This window comes from Equus quagga, chromosome 12 (genome assembly GCF_021613505.1).
Source record: "Equus quagga isolate Etosha38 chromosome 12, UCLA_HA_Equagga_1.0, whole genome shotgun sequence".
In the NCBI taxonomy this organism is placed as follows: Eukaryota; Metazoa; Chordata; class Mammalia; order Perissodactyla; family Equidae; genus Equus; species Equus quagga.
This window is the reverse complement of record NC_060278.1, coordinates 91,745,587-91,753,460: the sequence shown is the minus strand read 5'-3', so window position 1 is coordinate 91,753,460 and position 7,874 is coordinate 91,745,587.

Sequence of the window (7,874 nt, the reverse complement as noted above, 5' to 3'; positions counted from 1 at the left end):
GACCTTTGCATTCTTTTTTATATTAAATTCTTGAAATCTGGTGTGTTTTACATTTATAGCACCTTTTAGTTTGGACTGGCCACATTTCAAATGTTCAATAGCCACATATGGCCACTACTTTAGACAGCATGGATCTAGTGACTTCCAAAGTACAACACAAACATTTGGGGAAATCAGGAAAACTCTCAAATTTGTAAATGGATATTGAGCCAGAAATTATAGTTGAGTTGCAATTATTGAATATGGTGAGAGCATCTGATTTAACATTATTCACACATAAGTTCATGGTGGACATGAAACTGTTCAAGTGACAAAAAAGTATAAAGAGCTAAAAGGGAACCATTTCACCACAGTAGATTCTACTAGAAAGACTAGTGGCATTTTTTAACCTGAAAAATAATAGAATAAAAGCTTTAGAGAAAATAAAGACTGAGAAGTAGCACCATAAGTAGAAATTCCTCTCTTTTCTCCCAAAGCCAATAATTGCCATTGGCATTAGAATTCTAGAGTAGGACTACTTGGTTTCTTCGGGTTTATAAGCAGTATGAGATGGGTGCCAAATCTCTCTTACCCATTGATGAATCCCCAATGCTTAGGAAAGAGCCTGTACCTTAGTGGATGCTCAAAACAATATTTCTGGAATGAATAAAATGAAAGGGGAGAGTAGGCAGAAAAAGCGTGTGCAATTTTCCTGAGAGCCGAATACAGAGATGCAAAACCAGAAAGGAAACTCTCCTGTGAGAGGAGGGGTTCGTGCCACCTCTCTCCAGCTGTGCCCTGTCTTCACTCTCATTCTAAGGGGGTGACACAATTAAAACATTTACAGCTTTCCTTCCCAAAGATGTTTCATCACCTTTCCTGGGGCTGCAGTAAAGGGCTGTACAAAAATCTGGATTATTTCCCCAACCTTCCAACCTCTAGTTCTACTCTCTCCAGTCCATCCTCCAAGCTGACCACAGAGCATAGTCCTTGGCAGCATATGACTTCCTCTGGGGCAAATTTTGTTCATCTCTGTGTACCTATAACCAGTACCTCATGCCTAGCAAGCCCTCCGAAAATAGTGGTTGTGTATATTTGAGTGAATGAATGAATGAAGAAAGAAAGGAAATCAAGATAAGGTCACATCAGCATTTCCAAGAGATCTTTGCACCTTAATAGGGCATTATTTTGGTAGAACATATATTAGGTACTTTTGACATTATTTTAACTATACATTCAAGCCTAAAGTGTTTATCTGCCAGAGCTGGGGAAATGTATTTGCCCTGGTTCACATATGCAAACCCAACATGTCTGTAAAGGTTTTTCATTCATCATAGCAAAGTTTTTAGGTCCACACATTGCTAAGACATTTTGGAATATGATAATAGTTCTGTGTATATTCTGCCTCCCAGGAGTTAGAAACAACTTGACATTTGCGGTACAAGGAGCCCTCTTCTTGAGGCCGAGTGATCCTTAATGGTTTTCTGTTCTTGGACACAAATGATGTTTTATATGGCCATAAGCTGTGTGTTGGAAGAGCTGGGCTACAAACCTTTCAAAAGCCTCTTGGCCTAGATAAACAACACTGTCTGCGCCATTCTGAAAGGGAAAACAAAGTAATCTAAAAAGGTATTTTTGTAAAACACCAATTTGTAGAAGTACTAGATGTTTTCTCTGTAAACAAAGCATGCCATTTATTGGGAGAAAAAAGACGGCAGGCCCTCCTGTCTGGGCTTTGTTGTCTATTATTAGTTTTTCTGTTGGCGAGAAGTGAGGATATAGAGTTTTAACATTAAAAAAAACAAACTAATAAGTATTTCAGCTGTCTGGGTATTGTGAGCTAAAGACATCTGTATTTTTAATTAGCCCTTTCATAAATGTGATTGTGGGATGTCATGTGATCACCCTTGAAACCAACACCTGGAACTTTGAAAGGACAGCCATTCAGTGTCCCAGGGCTGGGACAGTGCCCACAGGGAAGTCCTGGCAGTTGCATTAACAGTGTTATCAAGAGGACTCCAGATCCAAATGATTTTCCTGCCTGTAAATTAAATAATAATATGAAAACAAAATCCACTGGGTCCAACAGGAAAGTACAAATATAACAGTGAGAATTTCCTGTCATGGGGACATTTCGAATTTCTGTTATCAAAAGGCCTACTGAAGGGAGCCTGACGAACTCCTGAGCCTCAGAGAATGAGTCAAAGGCAGCCCAGAGTTTCTCCTGGTTCTACCAGGATGAAGACTGCAAGGTCCCATGGAAACCAAAACTAAGCTTGAGCAGAGGGCAGAGGGGCATCAACCTTGATTCTGGGAAGGCCTTCTTGGAAACTCTGGCTTCTAAATTCTCATGGAGAAAGCATTGTGTCCAGTGGTTGATGTAATTAAACAGTCTTTAAGACTAATCATGAGAAACTACGTCTTAGTTTTGAGTATATGAAGGACAATGTTTTCATATTATTATTTAATTTACAGGCAGGAAAATCATTTGGATCTGGAGTCCTCTTGATAACACTGTTATTTTATAAAATGAAAACTTGATACTTTCAGTTAAAGTTTCTGTGATGAGAATACTAGCAGCCTTTGATGAGAAAACTAGCATTTGTCTTTTTAGGTAACTGAAGAGGTATAATGTGAAATAAAGATACTCCTTAAAATTAAGGGCTGGCCAATACAACTTTCAGCCTGATGTGTATATGATCACATTAGAAATAACAGGCCAATTTCATTTAAAATGCATATTCTTTCAAGATGGCATCATAAAAATATTATTTGTTCATGTATACTTAACTAATTTTTTTTCATAACAACAAAAAGCAGTAAACTTGTGTTAAAATAAACATTCATTGGAATCATTCAGCAATTCAGTATCTACTTCCAATATAGCAGTGGAATTATGTTTGGCATCACCTACAGAGTGTGTCTTTTTTCCACTCTGCATTTCTGTGGGTACGCATGTATAAGGTCTTTTCTTATGAAGTGATAAATGATGGAAATTATTCATACAATGCCTATAAAAAATCATCCTCAAAAGTGATAAGAACATGACTGCTGCCACAATTAAGAATTTTTATTAAGAATCGATTCAAAAAATTACAGGGAGAAAGAGAATGTGAGAGCTGTTCAAAGCAAGGAGGAAGGGAGACCAAGCTACGATAGACTGAGAAAAAGTATAGTTTGAGCTCAAATCTGCTACGGAGTAAACAATACAGTCTTTTAACAAGAATATTTTTGTATTACTTTAATAATCTTCTTCCTAATTGGAATTTTCTCCTGCCTTTTCTTTGAAATGAATTGAGTTATGAAAAGGATTCATTTAATATATGCAAGTCTCCTGGCATAAAACGATGGGAAGTAAGTTGGCCACTATTTCAGGATCCTGAGATGTCTACGCTGGAAGAAACCTGAGCAAGCGTATAATTCAAGCATTTTAGGTTTTAGCTCTGATCAGGACATAGCCCTCTCTTCTTACGGGTACACTGAGACTGTATTTTGGCTTGATCAGAAACAGAACTGCTACTGATTAGCGAAATCTGCTCAAGGCATAGAAATCATGATAGTACCCATGCTGTATATTCGACACCTCTGATTTAGTCCAAATCTGGCGTTGTACAGATGTGGAAACTGAGTCAATTGCTGAATAACTTGTCTCAACTCTGATAAGAGCGGGATCATGACAAGAGCCCAATCTCCTAGTTACATAGGGACAGGTTTTGAACTGAATCCCAGATATCCTGACTCAGTCCTACACTTTTTCCATTTCTCCTCACTCATCTTTCCTTTTCAAAAATTTTCTATTAAATCTGCTGTTATTTTTTTCTACTAAAAACACATTGCCGATTTTATAATGTGAATCAAATGGAAAAAAAAATACAGCCAAGCTTTGCTTTAAAGCAAAGGACATCTGTAGGCACTAATCTTAAGATGAAAAAACTGAAAATTACATCCCACTCTAAACATCTCCCATTTTAAAAATGGGGAGTGGGGGCAGATAAAGGACAAAAGTCATCTCTATAGCCTGCAATAGAAGATATTGATCTGGCAGGGCCAAGAGCGTGTCAATGTTATATATGGCAGCGAACTGGATTGGTGCACAGCAGATAGTATTGTTCAATAGTAATAAATAATAATTATGTACAAGGATCGTCTCACTGATGCTCCATTCTCCTGCCTTCACTAATAATCAGAATCTGGTTCTTCCAGAAGCCTCCTTTCACTCTTATTCTAACAAGGCAGTAATTCATTCTAGGCTGAGGGAAGGTGCATACATCTCTCCTAAATGTGGCTTCTGCACAGACACATAAGATGACCATAAGTTTAATTAAAGGTCATGACAGCATCTTGGCCTCTGGTCCTCTCAATTCCGTATTGTTCCTGGCGACCTGCCCTAAAACCAGATGCCTGGCACATCCAGGGATAAGAGCCCACGGGTTTCCATGTCTATGTTCTGGTTTCATATCTCACCAGGAAAAAAAAATTCTCGACAGGCTTTATTCATGGCCTTTGGGTTGAGGCTTAAAGCACCATCCAAGTTTCATGTTTCCATTGAAGGACGGCCATTCCAAATTTTCTCAAAATATTTAACATAGTTGTAAGAGTCACGATGGAACTAGATGAGGACATTTCAGTTAGAACTCCTCATGGTGGGCCAGCACTCAGGTCATTGACACCCAGGTCACTGTCCCTGGGAAAATGAAGACTGCTTGAGTTTCATAAGTAATACCACATATAACACGCCTGCGGTAGAGCACAGCTTAATCAGACGTATGCCTAAAATCACAAGTATCCTAAGCGCAGCCTTTCATACGGAGACAAATAAGTTATTGCGTCAGATGGCCTAAGTTTGCTCCTGTCTATGGACCTGCTAGACTCATGAATTACAAATTATTTCCTTTTCCTCACCTGTAAACGGGGAGAATAATACTTGTCTTACAAGATTGGTAAGAATGTCTCACAAGAATACATACATTTTTTTTTAAAGGTATGCTGTTTGTTTTGGTGAGGAAGATTGGCCCTGAGCTAACATCTGTTGCCAATCTTCTTCTTTTTTTTTTTCTCCCCAAAGCTCCCCTGGTACATAGTTGTATATCCTAGTTGTATGTTCTTCTAGTTCTGCTATGTGGGATGCCGCCTCAGCATGGCCTGATGAGCAGTGCTAGGTCTGCGCCCAGGATCCAAACTGGTGAACCCCAGGCCGCCAAAGCGGAGTGCGCGAACTTAACCAGTCAGCCATGAGGCCAGCCCCCAGAATACACACATTTAAGGAACATATAATTATGTCTTACGCAGAAATGCTGAATATTTTAAATTATTTTGATTACATATAAACGGTATTAATATTAATAGAGTTGGTAACCATTTAAAATGAAGTATGGGCACCATGTTGCAAAATGTACTATAGCGTGCCGAAACGCAAATGGTGAAATGGAACTGCCATACTCTCCATATTTCCTAGATCATACAAAAACTTGAAGCAACAAAAAACTGAAATCCAGGAGAAGGGATGGTTGGGGAATGGAGACATACCCTTTGCCAGTCTGAAAATGCTTTCCCTAAGGGAATATCTACTTCCACATGAGACAAGGGCCGTTGTCTGATCTGGCTGCAAAATCGTGGTTCACCCCTGAAGAAAAAGCCTCGCCTGTGTGAGGCTAGCTACAGAGTGTTTAGGAGCTCAACCATGGGGTGCCAGGGAGGGAGGAGGCGAGAGAGAGCAGGCAGGAGACAGAGTCAGCAGATCAATAGAACCACTTTAGGATAATGGCAGCAGTTGCAGAGGAGGAGCGGGGCTGGACGGCAGGCCAGCTCCATCACTGCCAGGAAAGGCCCATTTGCAAGAACAAAGGGCTTCATCTGTCCTGTCAGGCCCAAGACCTCGCTCAGCAGCTGCAACCGCAGGACACCCCTCAGTGTGCCAGACCACCTGCCAGCTACCTGCTGGCTTTGCCCCATGCCAGCCTGACAGCTCTTCCCTAGAGGAAGGTGGGTCATGGGAGGAGAAATGTGGTGAATCAGGGAAGCCCTGACACCAGGGACAGACCAGGGAGGGAGATGGCAATGTCCCAGGCCTGTAAGGCCAGGGAGCTGTCATGGAGGGTACGATTAACGGGTGTCTACAGACAGGAAAGAGAGCCCCCACTTTAGCCAATGGCTGCAAACTCCTCCTCTGTTCCACCTTTTGACAGAGCTGCTTTTAAAAAGTGGAAAAATCAACTGGCTTGTTCTTTAGTCCTTGTTCTTTTCCCAAGTCCCTCTGTGGGGTGTGTGCCAGAAAGGAAAACCAGCTCTATCAGGCATGGGAAAAGGAGAAAGGGCAAAGTCAGAGGCCTGGCAGCTCCACATGCTGGAGGAAATGCCAGCTGGGCAGCAAAGAGCCAACCCTGGAGGATAAACTCAACTCAATAAAAAGCTGACAGTTCTGGATTGCGTACCACAGACCTGGCCTAGGGGCTCCATATTGTCACGATCAACACAATTTTACAATTGAAGAGACGAAGCCTACAGGGGTGATGTGATTTGTCTGAGTCACATTCATTAGCGAGGCGGCAGAGATAGGACTCAAAACTGATCAGGTCTCTCCAGTCTGTCCAGTATTGGAGTTTGTGCTCCAGGCCGTCACCCGGTACCGTTCATAGCAGGTCTGGGCACTTGGCAAATACCGCGGTAATTCTCCATGGGTTTGCTCCCTCTTAAAATGTGACCAATGAATACGTCTTCTTACATTAGTCAGGGTTCTCCAGAAAAACAGAACCAATAAGGTGTACAGATCGTCCCCGCCTTATGAGGGTTTGACTTACAATTTTTCGACTTGATGATGGTGTGAAAGCAATATGCATTCGGTAGAAACCATACTTTGAATTTTGATCTTTTCCTGGACTAGTGATATGTGGTACAATACTCTCCCGTGATACTGGGCGGCGGCAGCGGGCACAGCTCCCAGTCAGCCCCACGATCATGAGGGTGAACAACTGACACACTCACACCCATTCTGTACCCATTCAACCACTCTGTGTTTCACTTTCAGTACAGTATTCAATCAATTACATGAGCTATTCAACCCTTTATTATAAAACATGCTTTGTGTTAGACGATTTAGCACAACTGTAGACTAACGTAAGTGTTCTGAGCACCTTTAAGGTAGGCTAGGCTAAGCTGTGATGTTTAGTAGGTTGGATGTGTTAAATGCATTTTTTACTTAACGATATTTTCAACTTATGTTGGGTTTATGGGGACTTAACTCCACCGTAAGTTGAGGAAGATCTGTACAGAGATACATAGAAAGAGATTTACTATGAGGGATTTGCTCACACAACTTATAAAGGCTGAGAAGTCTGATAATCTGCTGTCCGCAAGTTGGAGGCCCAGGAGAGCTGATGCTGTAAGTTCCAGCCCAAACCCAGAGGCCTGAGACCCAGAGGAGCCAATGGTGTCAGTTCCGGTCTGAGTCCTTAGGCCCTAGAACCAGCAGCGCCAACATCCGAGGGTAGGAGAAGATGGATGTTCCAGGTCAAGCAGAGAGCAAATTTGCTTTTCTCTGCCTTTTTATTCTATTCAGGCCTTCAACGGATTGGGTGAGACCCACCCATACTGGTGAAGGCAATTTTCTTTACTCTGTGTACCAACGCAAAGGCTAATCTCTTCCAGAAACACTGTCATATCCAGAAATAACGTTTTACCAGCTCTCTGGGCATCCCCTTAGCTCAGTCGAGTTGACACATAAAAGTAAACCATCACACTTCCCAAGAGCTCTGTTTGAGTGAAATTCATGGTTGCAACTTTTGAAGATTGTAATACAGATTTCTGGAAAAGATGTCATTGATCTGGAGGCAGATGACTATACCAGTGGAATTTATGGCATGGCACCAGGCACTAGGGAAGATGATGTGAAGTGGTAA